The 18,672-nt window shown below is 41.9% G+C and overlaps 1 protein-coding gene across 2 annotated transcripts in view; it reads left to right on the plus strand.

The window, feature by feature from the left end:
* Nucleotides 1-4,596: 4,596 nt before the first annotated feature.
* GLI2 (GLI family zinc finger 2) overlaps nt 4,597-18,672 on the plus strand; it is a 143,778-nt gene continuing 129,702 nt past the window's right edge. For both annotated transcript variants that reach the window (XM_083153631.1, XM_083153634.1), the window contains exon 1: nt 4,597-5,069. The gene's annotated coding sequence lies outside the window, so the exon portion shown is untranslated. The remainder of the gene's footprint in view (nt 5,070-18,672) is intronic.

Below are 18,672 nucleotides of genomic sequence, written 5' to 3' on the forward strand. Positions count from 1 at the left end.
GTCTCATTCTTTTTAAATAGAAGCACCTTAAATGAAAATATTAAAACTTTTATTTTAGAAAGTATACTTTTCATTTTAACCAATAACTACTTTTATCATGAAGGATGTTTTTATGTACAGTGTATTGGAACTGCAATGGGCACCAGGTTTGCCCCCAGCTACGCCAATTTATTTATGGCGTGCTGGGAGGAGTTGACCATCTGGCACTCCGGCAAGCTGGCGGCAAACCTGGTGTCCTGGCATCGTTTTATTGACGACGTGTTATTTATATGGAGAGGAGAAGCTGAGGTTTTAAATTCTTTCTGTGAAATGCTAAATGTCAATAACTTTGCGATAAAATTGACCTTCACTACTAGTCAGACGTCAGTCACTTTCCTTGATTTGAATCTCTATATAGATGAGGGTCAGCTAAAGACAAAAACGTATCGCAAAGAAACAGACTCTAACAGCTACATTGAGAGGTCAAGCCAGCATCATAAAAACTAGCTCGACTCAATCCCCTTCAGTCAATTCTCTAGAATTAAGAGGAATTGCACAGACAATATAGTATGTAATGAACATTACAGGAACTATCTGATAGATTGTCTGCAAGGGGATACAGCGAAGAAACAATTGTAAAAGCTAAACAGAGGATTGAAAATATCGATAGAAAAAGTTTCCTATGTGAAAAAGAGAAAACGAACACTGGAAACAGTAAACACCAGTTGTCATTTATCTCCCAATATACTGGCATGCATAAACAAATTGAACAAGTATTCAGAAATAATTGGAAAATTCTGAGACAGGACCCAATTTTAACAGAAATTATACCCCCACAACCATCTTTTATTTACCGCAGGGCACCTTCTCTAAAAAATCATTTAGTGAGAAGTAATACTGAGGTAGAAATTAGACACAGTGAGCGCACAAATGGGTTCCACCGCTGTGGCTCGTGTCTAATGTGCAAGACAGTAAAAAGTAAGGAAAGAAAATTTACTCATTTTAATGTTAATGGCAAAGATTTTAAAATTGGTAATTTTATAACATGCCATTCGAAAAATATTATATACGTATTGGAATGCTCTTGTGGTATGTTTTACGTGGGAAGGACATCCAGACAATTAAAAATATGGATGGCTGAACATGTCTACAATATAAGAAAGGGACCACAAGTTCATACAGTGTCAGCACACTTTAAATCCCACCACGAATCCAAAGAAACAAATATTGTAAACTACTGGGGCATCCAACAAATCACATCAAGGTGGAAGACTAGAGACATTGAAAAAAGACTAGCACAAAATGAAATGTTCCAAAGGGGCTCAACGGGGATTTCGAACTTAAGCATTTTCTGGTTTAAATAATTTTTTTCTCTTGTCTTTTAATGTAATTTATTCTCTCCTCACTTTCTGCACTTTAATTGGTATGTGGTTGCCAGTGTGTCGACATCATCGTCGACAGCGATGTGTTTTTTAGGCATTACTGTCCACATTGATGTAGACTTTTAGCCTGATACTATGTTTATTGTAAGCACTTTATGGTTCTTGTTTTTAACATTTTAATAAATAAACTCCATTATTTTATATACATTTTTTATATATTTCTTATACATACTCTAAGATTTTATATTAATTGATTTCTTATTGCTGCTAAAAGAACCATAACCTGCACCCAGCACCTTATTATGGATGTAATTATAGAGAATGAATACTCACACAATGTATTTTCTATCTAGATTGTTTTGTGCGTTACAATAAAGCACATTCAAAGCGGTGGAACGCAAAAACCCGGAACTTCCGGGTATTTGGAACGCACCGCCATCTTGAAAACGTAAGGTGCATAATCAAATAACGGCAGGTGCCGCTTATGGACACCGACTAACAGGCGCATAAATAGTGCCCTGCAGACATCCTGGGATACGCCATTGATAAAGGTCTATTCGAAACGCGTTTGGCGCTTACCAGGACTTGTGGACCCTAAGCCTGACTGACTGGACGTTCCCCCTGTTTCCGGAGTCTGACCTTTCCGGAGGGTCAGTGAAATTAACATCTTCCTCTCCAGGGACGGATCGGTGTCACCCAGTTCCAGTGTGTGCCTTTGGGATACCACATACGCTTTTTACCTTGTCTTCTATGTGAGTGTAATTGTAAAATTAAAAGGTGTTTTGTCAAACTGATCTGCACCATCACTCTCTCTTAATTCTTACATGTGATGATATCCTGCATTGAGAGAATTGCTGATTTGCCAGTGGGATATCTCTGAATGCCATTATATACAGCTGGCTTGTGAGTGTTTCTGAAAACTTTATAAATACTCCCATTGCCATACATTCTGCACTAAATTGTGGTGTATTTCCCCTTGGCAATATGCTTGCTGGATGAGCTGCATAAAACCAAGGCTTCTTTTACAGTACCTGTATGCCGTCTTGAGAATTGAAAACCTCCTAAAAAGGGACAGTATTTTTTTGTACTTTTCACATGGTGTGTTTGGGGAGCGCTTTACTGACTCTGTACTTGCTTTTCCTTGACTCTATGTATTGTTAAAGTGGTTGGATGTCACTTTATGTACCGAGTCTTAGGCTGCACTCCAATCACTTGTGCGCACCCAATACTATTTTCTTTATTGCTACAATAATCACATGGCTGCAATGGCATTTGCAGCCATGCACATGTTCAGCACCTAACTCTGCTGGGGCAGCAGCTAGCTGATCGCTGGGCTCCGAAGAGTAGCATCCCAGCTATCAGGTCTAAATTAGCCCCCAAGTTTGTACATGTCTGGAGTGCCGCCTTACCTTAGAAACATATATAGTAAAACACACAAGTGGAGGCGCACAATGGTAAAACACCTTTAAAAATAAACTATAAAGGAATAAATAGACTGACATAAGTATATATATGATATAGTTAAACATCACAAACAATACTTAGCATAACCCAGGTCTCTGATGTCCATAACAATCATCAGCACCATTGGCGTCCCCTGTGTATTCCATGCCTTGTATTCGGGTTCGATGACAACTGCGTCAGCGTCCACATCTGTTGGTTTTGCCCAAATGCATTTCATCATTGGATGACTTTGTCAGTGGGTAAACTATTATCATTATTTTTTTAACACTTTGACTTTTTACTAATTGATAATGAAAGGATCACTGCAAGAAAAAAATATGTGATCAAAGAATGGCAACAAATTTACACGGTCCTGCATCTTGGGTCAAATATTATATATTATTGGCCTGATTTTGAAAAGAAAGTAAAGTGGCAGCAGTGGCAGCCACATTTACTACCTTATGCTAATATAAGTATCTGAAAAGCTCCATGTACTGGCACTTGTGGGACAGATCCGGGGCGAGATTCACCAAACTAAAAATGCCAAACTAAAAATGCCGTAAAAACCCTGTTTTCGAGGTTTTTACCGCATTTTCATATGCAGCAAAGCCCCACCGCTGGGGCTTCGCTGCGGGGGGTTATGCCAGTTCTATATGGCGTAACCCAATGGAAGCCTATGGGCTTCCTTTCGCGTCCCCCGCCGCCCCGCGTGCCCCCCGCTGATCCGCGCTGCATCCCCCTTACCTGTGTCCGGGCAGCCTCCTGCTGTGCTGCCCGGACCAGTGATCTCCTCCTGCCTGCACCGCTTCTGAGTGCAGGGAGGAGGAAGAGGAGCCCTCTCACAGCCGGCTGAGGGTTCAGGGAGGGAGGGGGGACCCGCATCATATTGCCGGCTATCGCCTTTGCATTAATAATCGCATATGTTACTGCATATGCGATTATTAACAATGCGAGTGCAGGCGATGTGCTGCGGGGGTTATTGGAGAATCCCGCCCCCGGTGAGGACAACTCTTCTCTCCCCACATTTTGTACACACCTATATTATACAGCCCCCACCAGTCTAGGACACAGGGTAATAATAGCTATACCAGTGGTTCCCAAACTGTGTGCCTAGGCACCATGGGGTGCCTCAGGACACTTGAAGGGGTGCCTTGGGTTGGTGGGATAGGATCAATTCATATTATTAATGGAGAACGTAACAGGCAAAACCAGTGCTGGTGGCTGCCAATCATAACATATGTGGACAAACAGAAGCAAATCCTGTCACTAACCAGTGAAATATAAGAACAATGTACTTAATTTAATATTTTTTTCCTGAATTTCTCAATAAGAAACATTTGGTCCAGGGGTGCCTTGAAAACATTTTGATGCCCTTGGGGCGCCGTGATTCAATAGTTTGGGAACCGCTCAGCCATACTATGAAGAAGTTTATACATCACAACGCCCTGTAAACAAGGATCAGTAGTCGCATACACAGATTGTTCTGTAGATGTAGTTGTGGGCTGGAAGAAGCTGGTTGGAGGTACTGCACTCACCTATGTCCTGGGAGGACAGATGAGTAATGAGGCAGCAGCAGTAACATACGCTGCAGAAAGCCAATCTCGCCTCATCCGGGTCCCTACCTTATTAGCCGTTAACCCCTCAGTGTCTGCACACGCTGATTGCTAATAAGCCCCACTTCCCATCTGGAGCAGCAAATGGTCGCAGTGACCGGGGGGGAGGCAGCGGGGGCTGGGGGAGGTGCAGTGAGGGGGAGGAGGGGGAGAGTGAATACTGAAGTAATGGGCTCAGATCATCTGACTCCAGCAGCAGCAGCAGCGAGAGGGGAGTGTGACACAGGGGGAGTAGGAGGAGGATCTCCAAACTTTATACAGCATCCAACTTCCCCGGGACTTCGCTGCGTCTTCCACGGTATCCCTGCGCTGCTCCCCAGGTACCAGCCACGGCTGCGTGATTCCGACTGTGTGTGATTCCGGCGGTGTGCGATTCCGGCTCTGTGATTCCGGCGGTGTGCGATTCCGGCTGTGAGCTCCTAGAGCACCGGACTTCGATCCCCCTGACTGCGGGTGATGGATAGTAGTTTGGTGTCCTCCCTTCCCTTGGCTGTGTAGGCGGTGGGGAGAGCAGTGACTATGGAGCCCTCCAGAGCCCGATCCTCCTGAGTTGGACTTACCGTCCTGGGTGTCCGCACGCTGGATATTTGCTCTGTGGAAGAATTCATTCCCATCTAAAGTTGTATCTGGCCAGAGCCACTTGCACCCAGAGGTAAGTACCCCATGTCCGATCCAATATTTGCCCTGTACTAACCTTTTATGCCTATATATATATATATATATATATATATATATATATATATATATATATATATATATATATATATATATAAAAATAGGGGGAACGGTTATATCCTAACTTCTTTGTCTGGTGATACTCATATTGCTGTATTACCGCAACTGTTGTAGGTTCTAGGACGCTGAGGAATCATCTATCTATCTATCTATCTATCTATCTATCTATCTATCTATCTGTTAGACTATTGCATCCAGCAGGTAACCTTTTGGGGTGAGCTGTAAGGTTTCCCCTGGCTGGCATCCCTTATGCTGCCTTGTGTCCCCCAGCATCTGTACTGCATGACAAAAAGAGGGGATTGGGGCTGCCACTCGCCACCAGTGGTCTGACATGTGAATCCCATTATACACCCAACTGAAAACTTTCTACATGACCCTGTATCTGCCAGCGTCAGGTCACAACACAATGACAGAAGCAGACAATGGCTGCTGAAAACAATTGACACAATCCCGACTTCATCTGGAATGTTGGATGCACTTTCAGCTTTCTCTCCATAGAACCTCTTTGTGCGCCTTGTAGAGATGGTTGAAGGATTTCGTTCAATCCTATCCCTGCCACAACTCTTCCCAGCATTTCACCCAAACCTCTTGCTAGACCCTGCTGAGTGCTGCCTGGTACCAAATGGGGTCAGTAGCCTGGACAGTGAAGGTGCTAGAAGTTCATCCAACAGTTATCTTACAAGAGGAGATTGCTCTCTAGGCTGTAAACATAAAGTAATAGAAGAGTGAGGAGGCCACATGTTAGGCAGCTGGAAGTCATACAGGGTGAGGAGGAATACAGAATAGGCACAATCACTTCCCAGCCTCTGAAGTCTGCAGAAATATTAACTATTTACCGACTGCTCCCAACAAATGTTCCAAATGCAGCCAGTCGTTTTCTGCAACAATACATGTCAGTATTCTGCATATAGGAAATGACACCAATGAACTGTTTGCATTGAAGCAATCGCTTTAACTGAGGTTTTGTATAGGGCTTGGGAGCTTGTAAGGAAAGTTTGTTTTAGACTTAATCCTGCACAATCTAGTAGTAAAAACAGGATGGATGCAATAGCTGTGGAGTACATAGCTGGCCGCAGTCATCAAGGGATTACAGACACATTTGTAAAACACATATAATGTGCGGAAATTCAAATAGTCTAACAGTAAAGGTCACTATTGGGAAGCTACTAATAAGCGAACAAAATGCATAATATTCCAAGTTATACAGGGAGATAGTAGCAATAATTATGTTTATTTTGTAACATCAATTGCTAATATTTAGAAATTTATTTATTTATTTATTTATTTATTTATTTACAGGTTCTTATATAGCGCAGCAGATTCCGTTGCGCTTTACAATAGTAATAGAATTTACTGAAAACAGTACACCTCCTCTATGAACAATACAAATAATGTTCATATAAAGTATATCAATATATATGTTGTGTGTGTGTGTGTGTGTGTGTGTTTTTTGGCCAATAAAGTTTAGTGAATAAAATGACTTTCTAAAAGACATTTTTGCAAGTCTGTCATGCTGACCATGTATTACTGGCTGAACATAGGAGGTTGCAGTGATGGACAGGCTGTAAATTCCATAATGAATGTACAATGGAGACCCAGCTGGTGTCACTGTAAAAATCTTTGTGCCAGTTCTGGTTGTGACCTGTTGTTGGGTCTTTGGTAACTTGTTAACTTTTACAGCTTGTCTCTGACCAAGTATAGTATAGTGACCCTTCTATTATGGGCACCAGCAGTGTAACAGCAACCCATATAAACTGCTCCTGGTTTCATCAAGATACCTAAAAAGACTGTTCTACATAAGTCTTTGTTTTTTTCATCTCAGTTTATTAAGTTGTGACATTATGCCTCTCAATATCTTTGTGATAGTACAAGTCTCACACAACCGAATATTATTATTATTGTCATTCAGCTGGACAGTGTAAAAAGTTATGAGGGACATGCTAGGCACCTTTTATATATTTGAAGTAGACAAATGGGTCATGAGATCTTGGTGATCCAGGCTGGTATTCTCTTTCCTTCTTCATAAAACATGCTCTTTGAAACTTTATTGGACTTAAAATGATCTTCATAACAATATGCAAATATGACATGTGATAGATTTTAATTATGGCTTGGGTCCATGTAGCGGAGTTTCAGTAACATAGAGCAGAAATGGCACACATCTGTTCTAAATAACTAAGTGACTGTGTGGATTATTCACAAGCAGAGCGGGATTTAGCCCAATGGGGCCCCCAACAGCATACTAGTTATGGCCTCTTGGTACGTATATGTTAGTTGGGCGCCCACTAAGCTATTTGCTTAGTTTTGCACATCCCCTCGCAGGGCTCACCATGTTTCAGGCTCGGTGGCTTCGCTGTGCTCGTCACACTATATAAAATCAACTCCATGCCAACATGGATAGTGGTGGTATGAGCATAGAAACTATAGTGGGCGCCCAACTAACATATAAGTACCGGCCTCTTTCCCCACATAATTTAAAATGAAATAAAAAAACAAATCTGGGGCCCTTAGTGAGAGCCTAGGTGCCTAATGGTTGATCCAGCTCTTTTCACAAGCAAAAGATGGTCTTGTTCCACTTATTGTAACTCATCTCAGATGGTAACAAACATCCTAGAATACAGGTTGACATGTTCTGTGAAGTATACATTGTTTAGAGAGTAAGCACGCTGTACTGGTTAAGGTATTGGTCTTGAATACACAAACTTGTGGTTTTGATTCCAGCCTCAACCACATAACTTTTAGTCTGTGTGATCTAATGCAAATCCCCTCGCAATGTGTAATTTGCTGGTAACCGTGCACACTCTGCTTCTCCCTACTATCACTGCACTGACAGGTTGTCCAGTACTCTACAAAAAAATGTACACCCCAAATCAAGTAGTAGGCACCCAGAAAATGTTTCTATAAGTTCGGGAAATGCATTGAGAGCTCTCAGAAATGTTGCAGTAAATTCTTCTACATTACCAAATAAACTACCTATGATTGTTATTTACATTTTGCTGTGTTCTGGACTTTAAATTAATCTAAATGTCATAATGGAATGTGCAAATAGCCTGAGAACAATTATCTGTTATTTGTAGTGAATGACGATATTGACCTTGTACCTGGCAATTATGGGCAAAGGACATGTCTATTAGATGCTGGTGTGACTTTGCCAGGTGAAAAAGTATGTGTGCTGTGAAAGAAGTATGAGATCTGTAAATACAATACAACAGCGTTCTCATGGAGATCACTGAATATCGGGCATTGAAGGCTGCATAACTTTAATTTTCCACAGCAGATAACAATCCATGTTCAAAGCGATAATGTGCTGGTATTTTGGGATTGGGAGTGATCTTTTTAAGCAGTCGTTTTTGCTGTGGAATGCTAAAAATCTCCGATGCTGCAACCTGATCTGTGATGAGTCTGGAGCAGAGGGGTATCTGGACGCCAATCCTGTTACAGGTTTCCAGGGAATAGTCCCAGTCTTTGCAAAACAAAGTTATTTCCTGAAATCCTATGAATAAGGGAAAATTGTGGAGTCTTAGGTCAAGAAAACATGAGGCCCTTAAATGGTTCCAGAGCATTCTTATCCATGTCCATTAACTTGGCTGCCAAACTTAGCAAAAATTAGGGTGACGGACAATTTGGGCTCTGTTGCTACTACACATTATAACACATAACCTTATATGAGCCTGCCTACATGTGCTGCTTTGTCCTGTGACTGTTAGAAGGTAGCACACAATAATTTATGGTTGGGTGTTTAATTAAGCCATGTGGAATCCGTACCATATCCATCAGCTGTATCATAGAAACGTGGCTATTAATCACCAGATTATACAATCTCTTTGTGTATCCCCAAACCTCTTACCTCACAAAATCTGACATCTGACGTCACTGACCGATATCCTCAACGATATCGGTCAGTGTGTATGCACTATATCGTTCTTCTGCAGCACTGCCAAAATAGTTAACAATATTGGCGGTGCTGGAAATCGGAAAGTGTGCACCCAACATTAGATTGTAAACTCATGTGGGTAGTGGCATCTTTATTTATTGTTTCTTTACATTGTATATAATTTGCATTATAATCCCCTCAATGTTCAGGGCTAGATAAGATGTTGGTGCTTTATAAATAAAGTCTCAAAGTTGCATTCCACTTGGATTCATTGGTGACAGCTGATAGGGCTGAGGTAGCACCTGATTTTTAAGCTTACGAGCAGGGCCCTCCTACCTCTATGTTGGTTTGTTACTACCCAGTTTGTTTAACCACTGTTTCCTATTGTAGAGCACAACGGAATTTGCCTTGCTATATAAGAAACTGTAAATACATAAATACCATTTTGTGAGAAACTTAATTCAGAGTTTCACTCCATTGCAGTATTGTACATGTCTCTGCAGCTGAAGAAACCGTATTGGTACACTTGGTTTGAAACCTGCGATTCACCTCAGTGCACACTTCCACCAGCCATATACATGGTGCAAAATATCCTGAAAACAGACTTAATTACACATTCATATCAGTCCAAATTGGGCAACTAACTTTGTAGTCCCAACGTCTGTCTGAAAACATCTGGAAACATTTGCAAGTCATAATTTATTACTATTTTTCTCATTCACACGAAGTCTAATGGATTCACTTGGCGTCTTTTATTTTATTTTTATTTTTTTTCACTTTTTCAAAAAATACCAGTTTACAGTTGTAAAACACTTAAATGACTAATGGCTCTGTTGTGTCTTTTGTATGGGATGCTACCAGCATTGGGGGGGATGTGGGTCTGCCAGGAAAATCCGTAGACTTGTGTCATAAACAATTCTGTTCCACTCAGTGGGTTTTATGTTTAGGAACAGGGTCTGGTTTCATGAAGCTTCTATTGTACAGTGTAATTGAGCATTTGATAGGCTGATGAGAAAGTACTATGTGTTCATACTGGTAACAATATATATCATCAAAGTTGTTTTTCAGGTTCTGCTTGTCCGCTATGAGCAACCACTTTGACGCTAATAGCAATTTATTAATTTGTTAACAGTTTCTTATATAGCGCACACATATTCCACAGCGCTTTACAGAGAATATTTTAACATTCACATCAGTCCCTGCCCCAGTGGAGCGTACAAACTATATTCCCTACCACATGTACATGCACACTTATTCTTTCTACGGTTTATTTTTTTTGTTAGGCGTCAAATATCCTACCAGTATATTTTTGGAATGTGGGAGGAAACCGGAGTACCCGGAGGAAACCCACGCAAGTATGGGGAGAATGTATAAACTCAGCACAGTTAGGGCCATGGTGGGAATCAAACCCATGACCTCAGTGCTGTGAGGCAGTAATGCTAACCATTACACCATCCGTACTTCCCAATTATAGATTATAGAAGCATTATGGGTAATAGAAGGAATACTGTAGGGGGGATTGAGGACTTTTCCTGCTTATTATGTAAATAGTTAACAGAATTTACCACTTTATGGGCACACATTTTCCACAACGCTTTACTGAGAATATTTGACCTTTTACTTATCAGTCTCTGCACCAGTGGATCTCACAATCTATTTGTCCTATGTATGTTCCCTACACATATACACTAGGATTATTTCTTGGCAGAAACCAATTAACCTACCAGTACACATTTAGCTTGTGGGAGGAAATCAGTGTACCAGAGAAAACGGGAGACAATACAAACTCTACATTAATGTTCTCAGGCCTAAACAATTGTCCCTGGTCATCTACAGACACAGTCCTGATGAAGGTCTATGGGGGTTATTCTGGATGATGTGCAAGGCTGCAAATTCAGAGCCTTGCGAGTCCACCAGACCCCGCCCTACCAGTACGCATAACATAAACATCCATTCAGAGGCTGTGGGGGAACACCCACATCATTCGAATGATTCGAATGATGTGGAAGCCCATGCACATCTAAGGTAACTCTCGGTTAACCTTAGATCTGCATGGACATTCGGCAGGAAGTAGGTGGGCAGCTGATATCCAGTGATGTCAGCTGCCTTAGATGATTTCTAAGGAAAGGCCCAGCATTTCATGGGAACGCCCATGAAACGGTGAACGTTTCCACGGGCGCGACTATCCCCCGCCGCACCCCGTCCGCAGTTTGGGGAACGTCCATGAAACGATGGTGGTAACTATCCGCTGTTGCACCCTGCCCACAGTCTTGCTTGCGTGCATTTTATCTGCTTCAAAAATATCTGTTTACTTTGTAATGTATACTAATGTTTGTATATTTGATGTAAAGTTTACACATTTGTTATTAACCTTATAGTCAAAACGATATTAATTAAACAGAAAGCATCACCTTAAAGCAAGATCCTTTTCTTTACTCTGTAGTAAATAACCTGCTATTAATGGCATTTTTTGAGAATGATAATAATTTTCTTTGTCTTATGCTTTATTTATCTAAAAATTAATAAAGCCCCCCCCCCCCCCCAACCTCAATCAGCTCCTGTCATTTTTCAAGACAATTTGTAAAAAGGCAGTTGATTGGTTTTAACTTTATCTCTCAAAGCTTTGATAAATGTATACCTTTGTGTGCTTGCATTTCTGAACTTGCATACGGAAGCTTTAGATTTTCCTTGAGGTCTTTTGACATTTGAATAGACTTGTGAGATCCCCATGACATCACCTCTGGAGCACATTCATAGTAGACCATTTAAAGGTTCCCAAGATCATGATTCTCCAACAGACGTTAGTCATATAGAGCCTCAGAGTTTTCAGATCCTTACTCGTCTTTATAAGGACACCGCCTGAATACAGCAGTTTTTGCGGCTTTTAGCAAATATTCTGTATCTGGTTTATTTGTGCAGATTTGTGGATGCAGGTTGAGACAACAGAGTTTTGGACATGCTAAATTGAAAAAAAAAACCTGTATTTCGTTGTTGTTTACAAATTTCTAGATGATATTTTACTGTAAAGAAGGGGTCTGGGGTTGTCTACAAAAGGTGCAGGTTCCTGACTGTGATGTTTCTTTAGGAGTGTTTATAGCTGGTTCCTCTAGAACTCTGGCTGTGATGAAGCCTTTTCCTCTCGTGTAGTGTAAGGTGGGATCATGGTCTTACTTATAAACGGACTCTTTCATTGTGCAAGAATTCTGGAGAAAAAAAATACTTTTTAGCACACTGCATGAAAGAGTATTTAAACAAATATTGTACTGGCTGCGAACAGTTTGTGCCAAAAAAATAAAGTAAATAAGAGGAGTAATCCAAAATATACAGCAGTGAAAGCAACAGGGTGGATTGATTAGTTGCTCACCGCTCTCTGATGTTTGTTTAACAGAACGCACAGACAGATTTTACAAATCAACTGGATTTTTTGGTATATGATCGTTAATAAAGTGGACACTCCACACTGGGATTAAAAAAATAACGTCTTTATTACGTCTGCAAACACCAAAACTCACAATCATGTCCAGTCAGCTGCTGCAAAACCTCTGGTGAAAGCTTTGATTGCTCAGCATTGTGGCATTGGGGGCCATGCTTAGTAGTGCATAAATCCCACAGAAAATGCGCACACCAATTTCCTGAGTACAACTTCCCTGGGAGAGAGTTCGGCCCGGTGCCCTGTGCATGATTGGTGACAGTGGTGTCTGACTGCTCTATTTCTGAAACACCACAATGCGGAAATTGATGGAGAAATGGCCGCATGTCATTTTTCCGGAGATCGGCACATGCGTAGTAAGGTCTGAGCGCTCTAGTGCGCTCCTCTATACTCTGGCAGAGATAAAGGGCAAGGCTGGAGGGGGCTGCACACGGGCCTTCTCCTCTCTTAATATGCCCCTGAAAAGGGACAATATTGCATTTTAGTACTTAACTCTGTGAATACCAATATCTCTAAAAGATGTGCAAAATACCAGCTAAAAATGCCAGAGCCTAATATACATTCAAGTAAAAAATGTTGTCTAAAAAATAATAATTTCCTATAAGAAACATTACAGGTCATTATGATATATAAAAAAGGTTTGCTTGGCAATCTTCACACCTATTTTGACAAATTCACTTAAGTTGCATAAACTAGGATGTGTTTCCTGTACTGTGCTCAGTGAGTCTCATCTGTATATCTTAAACCATTACCTGTATGTCTGGCAAATGCAGGACTGTGCTTGAACATAGCTTGTAGTATTTTGGTTAACAAGTGTATACAAACCAATAAAAACAAACTGCAGGACTATGCACCACAGGCGTATGTAATATCCCCTGAATGCACAATAGGGCAGGTGAAATATCCTCAGAACGCATGGCAGGGCAAGGCACCATGGGCAGATATACTATCAGCAGAACACATGCACCATGGGCAGATATAATATACAGAAAACCCTGGACCACCCACCATGGGCGGTAATATCTGCAGAATGCACAGCAAGACTTGGCAATATGGACAGGTATAATATCTGCTAAATGTAGAGCTAGGCACCAAGGGCAGGTGTAATATGCACAGAAAACAGCACTAGCCACCACGGGCAGGTGTAATATCTGCAGAATGCACAGCAGGGCTAGGCACCATGGTAGGTGTAATATCCTCAGAATGCATGGCTAGGCATAATGGGCAAGTGTAATATTTGGAGAATGTATGGCAGGGTTAGGCACCATAATTAAGTGTAATATCCGCAGAATGCAATGCATGGCTAAGCACCATGGGTAGTGGGAATATGCTCCTAAGCAACGTTAGGTACCCTGGGCAGGTGTAACTTCCCAGAATGCATAGCTAAGCACTATGGGCAGGTGTACTATCTGCAGAACGTGCGGCAGGGCTAAGCACTATGGATAGACATAGTGTAGCCACCATTGACAGGTATAATATCTGTAGAACAGAGGGGTAGATTTTATTAAGCTTGGTGAAGTGATAAAATGGCTGGCTTTTATCACCGGCCAATCAGCTCCTAACTGTGAAGTTACAGGCTTGGTTTGAAAAATGACAGGTACGAGCTGATTGGCCGGTGATAAAAACCAGACACTTTATCACTTCACCGAGCCTAATAAATCTACCCCTCAGGGCTAGGCAGTATGGACAGGTGTACTTCATGAGCAGATATAAAATCCAGTGAACACACTGCAGGGCTTTGCACAACAGAAAGTCCCCACGGGTAGAAAACTTCAGGCAACATTTTGTTTTTCAGTAGTACCTGGCACAGCAGCTGGAGGAGTCCCATGCTGAAGTATGAAGAATATGTTGAAAATACGAACTTAGTAACTCACAAAGTAGAAGAAGCTTTGAATTGTTTAAGAACAGTATTTTTACTGAACAGAATGTAAATGGAACAAGCTGGCAGAGATGTAGTTTTATATTTGACTATAGGTTCAGTCTCCTGTATACAAAATGCTTGGGACCAGAAGTTGTTTAGATATTGGATTTTTCGGTATTTGAGAATATTTGCATACCATAACAAGATATCTAAAGGTCGTAATCAGTGCCAGATTAAGCCTTTGGGGGGCCCGGGGTACTTTAGACAGGGGGGCCCCCTTGCACTTGTCATTACTGGCCGCAAACTGCATGGGAGAATATTACACCGTCAAAACACAGAGTAAAGGCAGAATAAACTTGGTCAATGGGTAACTGCAGGGGATATATATATATATATATATATATATATATATATATACACACACATACATACATACATACTTACCACATGAAAAGCCTGTGTTTGTCCCTCTGCACCTTACTCTGTAGGAGACCTCAGATTCCTAGTGCTGCCTCTGATTAAAAACCCTCCCATGACTAAGCTGCTGTAGCTGCTGTTCTCCATGGGCCTGAGAAGCATGTAATAAGCTCCACCAATCAGAGCTCAGCACAAACCTCTCAGCCTCTGCCCTCTGGTGCAAAGTGTTATGGGACTTAGTCAACTCCCAGTAATTCACAGCATACTCGTGCAATCAGTGTGCCTTGGCTCCCGATGCTCAGTACCATTAATCATTGTCACATTGGCAGATAGGTGAAGCTGCAGCACTACCCTACTGCCATGCACAAAACCTTTAGCTAAAAAAAAAAAAATACATGCCAACCACAGGGGGCCCCTAGCTAGAGGGGGGCCCAGGGACACTGACCCCTTGTGCCTCCATTATAATCCGGCCCTGGTCTTAATGCAGAATGCAATAGTTTAATATATACTTTATTCACAGTCTATAGATCATTTTTATACAATATTTTTAAGAATTTTGTACAATAAACAGAGCTTGTGTAAATTAAACCATCAGAAAGCAAATGTGTCACTATCTCATCACACTCACGAAATTCCCTATTTCAGAATATTCCATATTTTGGATATGGGAGACCTGTATCATAACATGCTTAGGTTAAGCACAACTCTGACAATACATTTTATGTAAATAAGCAGGTGGGGGTCATTCCTTACTGGACACTGCAGTATACATTACCCTAAACCAATAGCTGCCTACCCTCCTGCATTCTGCAGGAGACTCCCTGAGATAGCAGCAATCTCCCTCTCTCCCTGATTAGTCTACCAATCTCCCTCATTTCACCTAGCCCACATTATATAGCTGTTACATTTTTTTGGGAAAAAGTGTGAGAATGAGAAATAGATTTGCATTGAATCCTCAGCACCGTTTCCTAGCATTGGTGATAAAACACACTGGGGCAGATGTATTAAGCCTGGTGTAGAGATAAAGTGGAGATAAAGTAAAAGGTGATAACGGACAAGCCAATCAGTTGTGTTTGAAAAATGACAGTTGGGATTTAATTGGCTGTTGCATTATCTCCTTCCACTTTATCTCCATTTTATCTTTTCGACAGGCCTAATACATCTGCCCCAATCATCCCTATGGCTACATGCATTTCTTGTGGCAATTTCTATGGAACCATTGTAAAACACAATAGATGAACAATCCCTGAAAGGTATCAGTGACTTTTCTTTAGCAAGTACAGTAGCTCTTACTAACTAATTGTAAAAGATTCCTCTCAAATGCAGCAGTACACACCCCACGCTTCTCTTGCCACGTTCACATTCTCTTTTCACAATCTCTCCATATATGGAACTAGACACGCCCTTTGGGTGAAGCATGACACGCCCCCGCAATGGGGCACTGTGCAAAATTCTTCCATCTATAATCTGCCTGAAACTAGTTTTCAAAAGTAGGCAAGTATGCCTAAACCTCTCCTTTTGTGATGTTGCTCCAACTCCTGATTAGCACTTCCTTTGTTGCATCACCTTCTGATTTGTGCACATGCAAAGCAAGAGTTAGAAGACATGCAGCCACCCGACAGGACACAGTGACTAAAAAGTTCTGAATGTGATAAATTTTACAGATAAAAACATATACATATTTCAGTGTTATGGGGCGGGATGTATTAAAATACATCGCCGCCCATCGCGGCCCCCCCGCCGCGATGCCGCCGCATATGTACTAACATATGCGGCTGGCATCGCGATGCGGTGACGGAGGCCCCCCGCGATACCTGGAATGTGGTGTGCGGGGGGTCTCCGTCACCTCTCTGCCCCCTTCTGCATCCCTCACGCCGGGGACAGCTAAGCAGGCTGTCCCCGGCGCCTCTTCCTCCCCCCTGCAGCCTGAAGGACGTCCGGCTGCGTCACTAGGGGGAGGAAGGTGTTACCTTCCGGGTCCAGGAGGACCTGGACCAGGTAAGAGAGGGAGGGGGAGAGGGGGGTCGGCGGGTTTTTCGACGGAGGCGTCGGGCGGCGAAAAGAAGCCCATAGGCTTCTATAGGGTATCGCCACCCAAAGGTGGCGATACCCTACACTGCGGTGACGGTGCGGTCGGGTAATAGTACATAGGAAAATGCGGTAAAACGGGGGTTTTACCGCATTTTCCCTTTAGTACATCTCGCCCATGGTGCCTACACAAGCCAGGGAGAGATTTTTTGAACAATGCTAGATTTCTCTGAACACTTAGCAAGATTGCTCAGCACACAGCGGTGTGTCAGCGCTATATGCTGAGCGATCTGTCAGGGCCAGTGTTCTCTGGTGGCATTTTCTAAGGGATCTAGTGAGATCGCTTAGAAAAGGCCCTGAAATTGCCCCGTTTGTAGGCTCCATTAGCCCTAAAGGTGCATACACACCGGGTGTTTTTGCCCAGCGTGTATGCAGAGCGAAGAGCTTTTAACCCCTTTTTGGCCATTACGTTTTTGAGTCTTTCTACTGTCTGCTGCGGCAGATTAGCATGAGGAGAAAGGGCTACTGACACTTCTATTGTGTTCGGTGCAGAGTTCCAGCAGTTACACAGAATAGGCCGAGGGTCTGTATAGAATTGATCTATTCACATTACTCCACATTCCCAGCCCCTGGACATTTTGGGAGCGGGAAGTCTGATTAGTATCTTTTAAAGCAGTGCTCAAGTTTCACAGAGTCGCAGACAAATCTCAATACTTATTTAGTGCTGTAAATACTGCACTAATAATGTTTGCTCTTTATTGTTCTATGATAAAATGGCTTTTATTGCTTATTTCATGTCAAAGAAAATGTATTATCACTGTTGGTTTATCAAAATTACTTCAACAGTTCTTTTCATAACCTATAGTCTAGAACATTCTGAGGGGTAGATTTATTAAGCTTGGTGATGTGATAAATTCTCTGTTTTTTATCACCGGCCAATCAGCTCCTACCTGTCATTTTTCAAACTAAGCCTGTAACTTCACAGTTAGGAACTGATTGGCCTGTGATAAAAAACAGAAATGTTATCACTCCACCAAGCTTAATAAATCTGCTACTTAGTAACAAACTTTTTTCATCTGAATGTGGAATGTGTGTTATTTAGGGGGTATTTATCAAATCATGGAGAGAGATAAGTGGAGAGAGTTGTATCACTAACAAGTCAGCTCCTGTCATTTTTTAAACCGATTCTGTAAAATGAGCATAAAAGCTGAGTTGGTTATTGCTTTATCGCTCTCCACCATGCTTCTAATAAATCCCCCCCTTATTCCGGCAGAATTGTGGAGCAGGTTCCGCTCTGCATGCTACCGTTTTCCAGAAAGGTGTGTTCTGTAGCTGTAACATCTTATTCTGCCGTTCTTTGTACTACATACAGTGGGAAATACACATCTGGGAATTCTGCCGCCGTTGAGTCCCAGGTGATTCTAGTTTGCATCAGGTCAGCACAATGAAATGCCAGGCTGCAAGCATTTCTCGTAAATCCTCTGCACCCCGCATCTTTCCATGAGCTCATTTTCATTAACAGCTTTTTGAGGTTTTGCAGTTGAAACCGAGTCTGATGTGAACTCTGAGCTGGAGGATAACATTCTGGAGTGGGATTAAGCTGAGTCTAAGGGCGGGGTTCTGATCCTTGACTCATATATTTTATGAATTGTAAAACCATCTCTAGCAGATCCACATCATGGCCCATTTATCTTTGCATTAAATGGCTTCTTCCTTTCTTTTACATATTTTATTAATCAAGTTGAGGCTTCTATATATTATAGTTTATTTTAAGTTGCAGTTATACTCCTTTCACACTGTCAGCATTAACCCAAAAGTTTTATTTGTGCAGCCTAACAGGGCTCAGTTGAAATAACCCGGTTCGAGAGACCTGGCATTTCAACTCAGGCAGAGGCCAGGGTTAAACATAG

The sequence above is a fragment of the Crinia signifera genome, chromosome 7, assembly GCF_055691185.1.
Source record: "Crinia signifera chromosome 7, ASM5569118v1, whole genome shotgun sequence".
Classification (NCBI taxonomy): Eukaryota; Metazoa; Chordata; class Amphibia; order Anura; family Myobatrachidae; genus Crinia; species Crinia signifera.